At 34.4% G+C, this 11,583-nt stretch overlaps 1 non-coding gene across 1 annotated transcript; it reads right to left on the reverse strand.

The window, feature by feature from the left end:
* Positions 1–6,987: 6,987 nt before the first annotated feature.
* LOC120068655 lies at positions 6,988–7,183 on the reverse strand. The gene has a single exon (XR_005479291.1). It is a non-coding gene; the product is annotated as a U2 spliceosomal RNA (small nuclear RNA).
* Between the last annotated feature and the right edge of the window lie 4,400 nt (positions 7,184–11,583).

The following is an 11,583-nucleotide window of genomic DNA, read 5'->3' on the forward strand; positions in this document are numbered from 1 at the left end:
CCAGTTGAAGACTCTCTTTATAACAAATCTCGCTCTCTCCACGAACGAACTCCTTGTGCTCGCATTAGAACAGCAAACTATCGTCAACAACACTCCAGTCGTCTATCACGAACGGCTTCGCATGAACAACAAGAAATGGGGATGACACCACCACTTGGAGCCCTTAGTATTCTTGGAGTGAGAATCATAAGTGTGGGCTCTGTTCGGATTTAGTAGAGGTGAGGAGGAAAAGAGATCGTATACAATGATCAAGCAAGTGGAAGAAGGCAACGACTATCGTATAGTCAGGATGCTTGATCGTTTAGGCGAGGTATAAGATCGTGTAGGAAAAGCTAAGCGATTGTCTATACGATCGTTTAGTAAAGCTCGGGCGCTAAACGATCGTTTAGTAAAATGTGGGCGATCATTTAGAGAAGCGCGCGCATGAGGGAACGGTCGTTTAGCAAACGAGAGCTATCATATATGCTCTCAATTACTAAGCGATGGAATGCTAACACCTCGTGAGCTATTAAGCGTGTTCTTTGCAAAATGAAACCAAATTTCATTTTATTCTTCAGTTACGAAAACCGAATTGAACCTCCCACTGTCGCATAGTTATGGAGAAAATGTCGGGTAATTATCCCATAACTGTCCAATTAATAAAATAATAAATATAATCACATTATATTTATAACCTATAGTTTGATGTCACATATCAACCATAGTGTTTCTCCTCTACTAGATATCACTCATATTTATATCTCATTTTCTCCAAATTAATGTATCTCATACATAAAGTGAATTATATCATATATAATTAACTAGTTTACTCATATCATATATAATTAAACTCCCTCTTGTCAATTTGAACATTTCAAAATAACCCAAAAATCGATTCTCAACTTATATCCAAGCTACCATGGGGACCTTATGGACCTATGGCTCAAAGCTCCAATGGTATATGAATAGCTGACTAAACTCTTTAATCACGAGATCCACCATCCGTTAACTATCAGGCATTCCACTAAAGACCGACAACTGAACTCTTCTTACCACAGATATATTTATGTGTCCATCGGATATAACCAATCATCACTACGATAACACTTCACAAATGTTCGAAGTACAGTTGAGCCAATTTACCGTTTTGCCCATGTAGTTACATCTGACTCCTTAAGTACCACTGATCCCTCTAATGAACAATACAACATAGTCCTACTATATGTGAACACCTCTCGGGGCATGAGAAGGTGTGTGCCACATTGTTCAAGGCCTGGGATCAGCCCTTAAGGGAGCAATCTAGCTACTTACCCCTGCTTCAGGGAAAGAGTGAATTCCATCTTGTGTAGTTGAGTTCCCAGCTCCCAAATCAAACGAATCCCCAGATAGGTTTGAATCGGTGACCTGGCCACTCGCACCCATGCAAATCAAAGAATCACCCTCAATGGTAGGAGTTCCCAATTTACTCACAATTGAGGCCATGTTACCTATGGTCATCCTAGCGAAGTGAAGTCTCTGTCATGAACGACGTTATATAACGAGACGTTAATATTTTGTGGTCAGGTCTTATACAAACTTTTTGTATAGGACACCCTCGCTCGAATGTCCCCACACGAATGATCATGATCAGATCATCTGTAGCAAGTCACAACACTTGTAACTATTCCACAAAGCGGGCCGCATCCGTAGTGTTACCAGGATAAGGTTTCCCTCCTGTAACCATATACTACAGACCTTTTGGTTATCACTTAAGACATGATCCACTTGTATGTCACCACATACATGCTTAAGTTATATAATGACAACCGGAGATTTTAGTTTATTGGTTTGTGATAAAGCAAATAAAACATCCAATATGCAAAGTCAATAAGTGAAGTAAATATCATATATTATACATCACAAGCTTTCGTACAAACTGTTTACAAACTACAGGACGCGAGACTTTAGGGCATCATTCCCAATAGAAAAATCATGAATTTGGACCAACCAGAATGACACCATTCTTTGAAGTGAATGCTATGAATTTTAATAATAATCATGATTGAGTTCATGACTATGGCAGAGGAATAAATAATTATTATTTTCGTGATGGTCGTTCTAATCATTCAAAATTCAAAATAACCACACAAAATGATGATCACAAAGGAAAAACTCCAAAAAATAAGAGTTCAAAAAGTGTTTAAAATAAATACTTATGATGCGAAATAAATGGACATTGGTCACGTACCTGTCGTACGTTAAAACACTTAGTTGATCTCTATCAAGCATCTCTGAAGGGAAAAAAGAAAAATGTGGAAACAAATTTTACATACCAAGATAATGACATAGTTGACTTATCCCATATGACAAATTTGGATGTGGCGAACTTCTTTGAATCTCCTGAAGAGAAAATCGGCAGAATTGATAGAACATCAAGTGTTTCCTTTGACTTTGAAAATATCTAGATTTAATGTTTTTTTTTTCCTTCTCTTAGTAGATGTTAACCTTTGTATATTTGAAATGTTGTTTTTCTTATTGTAATTATTTTCTTTTAATGAAGAAACCTTAATCATTTTCATATGTTGGGTGACTAAAAAATGAGTAAAGAAGATCTATGTCTGGCAGGCAGTGCAACTACACATATAATACTTACAAGTAAAAAATATGTTTCCAAATCGACAATGTTAGAAGCAAAAGTCAATACGATATCAAGTTCTGCAAACCTGATTGAAGGTTTTGGAAAAGCAAATATTATTTTGTCTAGAGGAACAAAATTTACAATTGATAATACATTGTTCTCTAGTCAATAGAAAAAAAACATTGTTCTCTAGTCAATAGAAAAAAAAATCTACTTAGTTTTAAAGATATACGTTGCAATGGTATCATATTGAGACTAATAGTAAGAATAATGTAGAATATCTATATATCATATCTACTGTCTCAAATGAAAAACGTATACTACACGAGTTATCTGCTTTATCTTTTGGATTATATTATACTCATATACGAGTAATTGAAACACATGCAACAATGAACCTAAAGTTTATGAAACCAGATATATTAACAATTTGGCATGACTGATTGGGTCATCTAGGATCTACAATGATGAGGAGAATTATTGAGAATTCAAATGAACATCCATTGAAAGCCAGAAGATTCTTCAATCTAATAAATTATCATGTGATGCTTACTCTCAAGAAAAATTGATAATTAGATCATCACCAGCTAAAGTGGGGATTGAATCACCTGTATTTTTAGAACAAATTTATGGTGATATATGTAAACCTATTAACCCACCAAATAGACCATTTAAATATTTTATAGTATTAATAGACGCACCCAGCAAATGGTCACACATGTGCTTATTATCAAGTCGAGATATTACATTTGCAATATTACTTGCTCAAATAATCAAGTTAAGAGCACAATTTTCTGATTATACAATTAAGACCATTCGATTTGATAATGTTGGTGAATTTACATCCCAAACTTTTGATAATTAATGTATGTCAATTGTGATAAGTGTTTAATATCTTATAGCTCACTTCATACACAAAATGGGTTAGCAGAATCATTCATAAAATGTTTGCAGTTAATTTCTAGACCATTGTTTATGAGAGCTAAGCTTCCTACATTTATATGAAGACATGTTATTTTACATGCAACGTCACTTATATGCATTAGACCAGTATCTTATCATAAGTACTCGCCATTACAAATAGCTTATGACCATGAGTCAAATATTTTTCATCTGAAATTTTTTTGATGTGCAGTATATGTTCCAATTACTCCACCACAATGTACTAAGATGGGTCCTCAAAAGAGGTTAGGAATATATATTAGATATGATTCTCCATCAATTATCAAATATCTCGAACCGCTGATGGGTGATGTATTTACTGCACGATTTATTGATTGTCATTTTAATGAGACAAATTTTCCAACATTAGGGGGAGGAATTAAGAAGTTGGAAAAAGAAATTACATAGAATGCATCCTTATTGTCTCATTTAGATTCCTGTACAGATAAATGTGAACTTGAAGTTCAGAAGATAATTTATTTGTAAAATATAGCAAATCAATTACAAGATGCATTTATAGATGCAAAGAGTGTAACTAAGTCACATATATCAGCTGCAAATATTCCATCAAAAATTGATATCCAACACAGCAATTTGTCACTAATGAGTCTAGAACACGCTAGAAGCGTGGTAGACCAGTGCGTTCCAAAAATAAAAATTCTCGTAAAAGAAAATAATTGATAATTAAGAAAACTTAGTTAATGATGTAAATACCCATGAAAAAAATCTTGGCATGACTAGTGAAGAAGATGAAATACCTAAAGATAATAATGAAATTTCAATAAACTATGTCATGACAGGAAAAAGATGGAACCGAACTAATACGGTTGTCGATAACATTTTTGTGTATAATGTTGCTCTTGATATTATATTTGAAAATGAGGATTCTAAACCAAAATATGTTGAAGAATATCGACATACAAAATATTGGTTTTAGTAGAAATAAGCAATTGAGACAAAAATAAACTCACTTTCAAAACATCAGGTTTTTAGACCAGTAGTCTGAACACCAGAAGGTATCAAACCCATAGGAACAAATGAGTATTTGTGAGGAAAATAAATGAAAATAATGAGGTCATAAGATATAAAGCAAGATTAGTTGTATGAGGTTTTTCACAAAGACCTAGTGTTGATTATGAGGAGACGTACTATCCGATAGTGGATGCAACTATATTAAGATATTTAGTTGGTTTGACTGTGTATGAAAATCTGGACATGCATCTTATGGATGTAGTCACAACATATTTATATGGATCTCTTGATAATGATTATGAGAATCCCAGAAGAATTTAAAGTATCTGAAACATATAAATCAAATTTCTAAAAATTGTATTCAATAAAGTTACAGAGATCGCTATATGGATTGAAACAATCAAGACGAACGTGGTACAATCGTCCAAGTGGATATTTATTGAAAGAAGGATATCAAAACAATCTAATATGTCCATGTGTTTTTATAAAGAAATCACAATCAGGATTTATTATTATAACTGTATATGTTGAAGATTTGAATATGATTGGAACCCTTGAAGAGCTTTCAAAGGTAATAAAATATCTTAAGAAAGAATTTGAGATGAAAGATCTCATAAAAACAAAATTTTGCCTTGGCTTGCAAATTGAGCATTAAACAGATGAGATTCAGTCAACTTATATAGGAAAAATTGAACATCCCAATGGAAGTTTGTTCACTAGACGTGAAGAAAGATATATTTCAACCTCAAGATGATAATGAAGAACTTATTGGTCCTAAAGTACCACATCTTAGTGCAATTGGTGCACTTATGTATCTTGCTAATAATATAATATCAGATATTGTATTTCAGTAAATTTATTAGCAAGATATAGTTCTTCTCCAACTAAAAGGCATTGGAACGGAATTAAGCGTATACTCTGTTATCTCCGAAGAATTGATATGAGTTTGTTTTATTCGAATAAATCAAATCAAATTTGATCTATTTGGTTATGCAGATTCTGGATATTTATCTGATCCACACAAAGCTAGATCTCAAACAAATTATTTGTTCACATGTGGAGGAACTGTTATATCATGGTGATCGGTGAAACAGATCATAATAGCCATTTCCTTAAATCATGCTGAAATTCTTGCAATTCATGAGGCTAGTTGAGAATGTGTACGGCTAAGATCAACGACTCAGCACATTCGTGAAACACGTGGTTTGTCTTCTTGTAAAAATCTTCCAATGATATTATACGAAAACAACATAACATTCATATCACAAATCAAATGATGATATATTAAAGGAGATAGAACAAAACATATTTTACCGAAGCCTTTCTACACTCGTGATCTTGAAGAAAATGGCGACATCACTGTATAACAAATTTGTTCGAAAGATAACCTGACAAACTTGTTTACAAAAGCATTACCTATTACAACCTTTGAAAAATTGGTGCACAACATTAAAATGTAACGACTCAGAAATCTGAAGTGATGTTTTCATGAGAAGAGCAAATATGTTATTTTAAAAGTATAAATTATATGAAATATGTACTGTTTTTCTTTCACTAGGATTTTTTTCCTATGAGGTTTTTTCCTAGTAAGGTTTTAATGAGGTATACTTCAAATATACAATGAGCATATAAGGGGGAGTGTTATAAATATTATAACAATAATAATAATAGATGCTCATTAGTATCATGCTTAGTATCCAATGCCAAGTGTCATTTTTCATGGTCACATGTGTTGGTCATGTATCATTCAACCACTAAGTATGCCAATTCTTACTTAACCAAAATTTCCCATAAATAAGTATGGATTTTATAGATACACATAATTGAAATTCCATGAATTTTGGAGAAGGAGGAGATTTTTTTTTTGAGGAATTCTCTATTTTTCTTTATTTAAAAATTTAGATTTAATTATTTTATTTTATTTATTTCTATTTTTTAATATTATATTTTCTCCGTGTGCCTTGTTTTTCTCAAATTCACAAGAATGATTTTTTTGGGGAATTTAAAAAATAAAAAAAAGGAGGGAAAAAATTTACACAAACTAGATGGGAACTGATACAAAAGGTTGTTATCAATGTCCAAAAATAATTTTGACATTTTTCCTATCAATAAAAAAAAGTGGTAGGTTAATTAATTAATTAATTAAGTTCTACATATTTTTATTAGTAAAATTAAAATTTAATTTTCAATTTATAATTTAAAAAATAAATAAATAGTTAATAGACATCAACTTTAAAAATAGAGAGTATGTATGAAAGAATCTGTTGAATCTTTTACGCATTTTGTTGAATCTTTTACGCATTTTGGGAAGATTATCGTCGGGAGTGCTTATAAACATTGCTTTTTACCTTGGAATTTCAGTTTCATCCATATCCTATCAAATTCTTCTCAAAATCACACAATGCGATGGAAGCCAATTTAAACCTGATGTTTGATTGAATTGGGAGTAGTCAAAATACTTTTAGGCTTTCAAATTGGAAGGGTGCGCCTATGTCCAAGCAGTAGTGCAACGCATGGACGACACTTGAAGGCCCCAATAGCAAGCTATTGTGGTGGACCCTCCCCTAAAAAAATTAATTTAATATCATGTAGGCCGATGGCCTACGTATCAGATATTAAACTGATAAGAACAGATACTACACTTGATCTTAGCCAAAAGGCCGAGAAAGGTATGCTTTAAATTCTCTTCCAACACAGCTTTTATACTCACCTTTTCCCTCCATCTTCTACAGCTAGTCAATGTGGGACAAATCCCTGAAAATTCCTTTCCTTTCACATAATATTGCAATTTTGTTCTATACAGTTCTTTACATCACAACTCACTATATTATTTAATCAGAGTAATTGTAAATTAACCATTCTCATAGTAATTTTAGAAGAGTAAAACTCTTTTTTACAGATTCAAATCACTTGCACTTTAAATATCTTATTTAGATTGCGTATAATGAGAATGAATTAATTTTTTTCATGTACTGAAAATGAAATTTGATATGATTACCATAATGCTCTTTGACTTCTAACCGATTCTATGATGCTCTATTCATATTTTTTATTTTAGTTATTTAATTTTTATTTTATATATATATATACACACGAAGTATTTAGTTATATAGAAAGGGATTTTCAAAAATAAAAAAAATAAGGAAAATTATTTACACAAAATAATAAAATTTATTTCACTCTCATGACCCATAATTCTTTTAGTACAATGAGGGATAGGGAGATTCGAACCACAAATCTCGTGGCTACTAGGACACTCGTATGCCAATTGAGCTATGCTTGGTTTGACTCATTCATATTATTCAATATTTGAATCTAATTCAAATGCATTATTATCTCATCTTATATAGTTTAATTTTGAATCTCATTCAAAATTAACTTTATAATATAGTGTACCTATATACATGATTTTAATTGTATCGCGTACAATTAACATAAACTCCCTTATTAATTTGAACAATTTAAATTCTTCCAAAACTAAGGATGTGTTTGGAATACATTTTGAAATGTTTAATTTAAAAAATAAGTCATTTTGGAAGAAATTGGAGTATTAGACAACCATTCAAAATAGTTTTTCAAGTGTATTTCAATCAACTTTTATCAAAAGTGTTTAAATAAAAATTAGTTTTTTTTTAAATACTTTTTTCTCAAGTAATCCAAACGGTTCTAAATATTCCTTGTTTTATCTCCTTAGTAAGCTAGCATGGGGATCTAATGGACCTACAGATTATATACTCCAATGATACGAGATTAATTAATTAAACTCTTTAATTAAGTTAATCAACATTTATTAACTATGAGTCACTCTACTAAAGACCCATATTCACTCTTTGTATGGTACATATATTACTGTGTCCACGGATATAACCAATTATTAGTAAGTCAACTATAAGCCATCTTATTCATAAATAGTTTCACGTAAGTTTTCCTAAATAAAGTAAAGAATTTGGGAGGAATCATTTATAAGGGAAGAAATTTGAAAATGTTGGATTTTAGAGTTTGGAATTATTTTAGATATAAATTATTTAAGGAATTAATTTAAATTTAGTTGGAAGAAAAGTTAGTGAATTGTAGGTGGAGTAGATAATTTAAGAAAATTATTTTTAATAATATCCTAAAGGGAATTAAAGGATGTGGATTGGGGAATGAGCCACGTTTTTTTTTTTTTTTTTCTATTTAAGCATGAGGTAAATGAAAAAAGGATAAGTTGGATTGCACATCTCACATATACAAGAAGTAGGAGATGGAGAGAATTTGATCATATGCCTTGCATTAAAAAGTTGGAGATGGCTAAGTTTGGTTAGTTGTGGAAATGAAGTTTGAGTAAAATTTCATGCAAATGCCATCCGTAGGGAGACACAAGCAAAGGTACCTCGAGACCGAGCATGGAAATTTACTACAAACTAATGAAAGAGATCGAGGGATGTGTTGACACACGTCCGCTCTCACTTACTATAAATACTATTTCCATTCACCTTGGTATTGACCTATGTGAACCCCGAATCCCAATTTCTCTACTTGAGTATGTTCCCTATTGAGATTAGTGTGATGAGTAGGTTGATGTGGAAACTAGGGTGAAATGGTAGAGAAAAGAGTAGAAATTAGAAGAAAAGAGGAAATTTGGAAGGTTAACTGTTAGGGAAAATTTTAGAAATTTGGCTAAGTATAGAATTTTGTGTGTTAGAGTGGTATTGATGCGTTGGAAGAGTTGTTGGTGAGAGCATGCGGCTGAAGAAGGAAAAAGGAGATGATGCGTTGGAAGGCACACGGGTGGGCGAGGCATGCATGGAAAGACAGGCCATACGTCGAGCAGCCTCGGCCAGTGCTTAGGCCATGCATCGAACAGCCCCGGTCGGACGCATGCGTCGAGTGGCCATGCTTGTGCGTTGAGCGCACTGCCGAGCGGCCACGCCCATGCGGTGAGCACCTTGCCGAGCAGCCATGCCGTGCGTCGAGGTGCCCTGCCATGCAGCCAAGCGCACAACCCATGCCATGTGCTCATGTGAGCGAGCGAGCGATGGCCAACACACGCCGCATGCCTATGCGTCGAAGCAGCATGCCCATGCGCTTAAGCACACCGACCAAGCATCAAGGCGTCGTGCGTAGCCCATGCAGCCAAGCATGCCCATGCGTCGAGCGGCCAGCCCATGCAGCGCGCCTATGCGTTGGTGGCCAGCACCATGCGCCCATGCTAAGCAAAGCCGTGCGAGTGAGCCATGCATCAAGAATGGACGGTCACCCTATGCGTTGGTGATGGTTAGCTCCTTGCGATGGCTAAGTTGAATTGTCATGATAGTGAATTGGCTTGCTAACATTGAGTAGAGCCTATGCATTGCTTATGGACTAGGCGTTGAGCAACCAAGAGTTGGACGCATACAAGGATGAAATCATTAGGATAACATCATCAAACCATGTGTCTTCTTGGGAGGAAGCCTTAAACCTTAATAATTTGAGGTGGTGGCATCAGATTGGAGGCCCATGCGTTGGCAACGTGGGAAGAAGACACTGAGCTTGCGATGACCACAACATTGCGTTGATGGGATGAGAAGGAGATACTTGGCCATGCAGCTAAGTAGGTGGTGTCAACTCGAAAAGGTTTTGACGCCTATAATAGAGCCAAGAGACTTCATTTTTAGTTCACAATTCAGAAATACCGTAAAAAGAGTGGGAAGTTGAGCAAACCTTGCGTTAGAGCCAAATCCATGCGTTAGTCATAGAGGACGCATGGATAGTGAAGTCTGAAGAGGACGCATTACAACTAGGACGAGGAGTTCTCCCAATTTACTTGTGCGTTTGGAGTGATTCCAAAGCCACCTGAAAGCTCTGAAAGTCTAGTTTTCAGGGTAGGGCTGACAGAAGAAAAGTTCGAAGGGATCGGGCTGGAAACTGAAAAGAAGACAGAAGGGTCAGGCTATCAGATCAGTTTGGCCAGTCTTGAAGATTCTGTGATTCCAGCCAAACCACGAGGATTTCTAAGCTCAAATTTTAGGGTAAGCTTTCTGAGACATTTTAGAATATGTTTGTAGAAGGAAGTATCTCAAAATAAGGTCTAGAACTATGAGTAATCTAAGCTGTAAATTGAATCTGGATTTTAGGGGTGAAAAGAGAGCCCGAGGTAGAAAAGGGAGCTACTAAAGTGAAAAGCTCCTAAGCAATCAAGGTCTAAAACGTTTTGACTAAAATAGTTGCTTAAAATTTTTTATTACAATGTGTTATAGAAAGCATGTTTTAAAGAAGATTATTCTCATGCCAACTAGTTTTACAAAGTGATTCCAAGCAAACTGTGAGTTATGTTTTAAACGCATGCATGTATGAGAAATTGTTGAAAAGCTATTTATATGTGTTAAATATACTCAACATGCGTTAGTACCTTTAAAGCCATGTTTTTATATGTGTTATATTTTACATGCTTTAAAGAGAGAAAGTAATTTATGACTAGTTTTACTTAAAACGTGATACCGAAGGACGTTTGAGCAGGTATCCGCCCAACTAGATACCGAAGGACATTTGAGAAGGTATCTATTGGTACTGATAGACGCTTGAAAAGGTACCAGACCAACCAGATACTGAAGGACGTTTAAGAAGGTATCTGTATACAAGTACCTAAGGTATGACGATACTTAGTATGGCCACATGCACGTAGGTAGGTAGAGTCAGAGATTGAGCAAAAGGGTTCTCTCTTGACTAGTAGTTGATGTTGGGATTGTTTTTACCCACAATAGAGTTATTCTCTATTGAGAAATAGATTTACTGTTTTATGATCAAAACAACTTTATATGTTCTATGCTTGGAAAATGTTTATACTGCAGTACAAGTACTGTAGAAGCATATATTAAACTCTTTATTGAGATTTTGCATGAGAATCGATTATCTTTCTTAAGTCACTCACTGGGCGCAAGCTCACCCCGTTTTCAAATGTTCTCCCACCCCCCCCCCCCATAGGTAGTGGTCAAATCCTCTGAAGATAGCTCTGCATTCTGCTCTACCACTAAAGGATAACGAGATTTGTAACTCGTCTATTAGATGGTTATTGTTAATATAGTACACATGTTACTGTTGTTCTTATAGGGACT

Source organism: Benincasa hispida, chromosome 12 (assembly GCF_009727055.1).
Source record: "Benincasa hispida cultivar B227 chromosome 12, ASM972705v1, whole genome shotgun sequence".
NCBI classification, from domain to species: domain Eukaryota; kingdom Viridiplantae; phylum Streptophyta; class Magnoliopsida; order Cucurbitales; family Cucurbitaceae; genus Benincasa; species Benincasa hispida.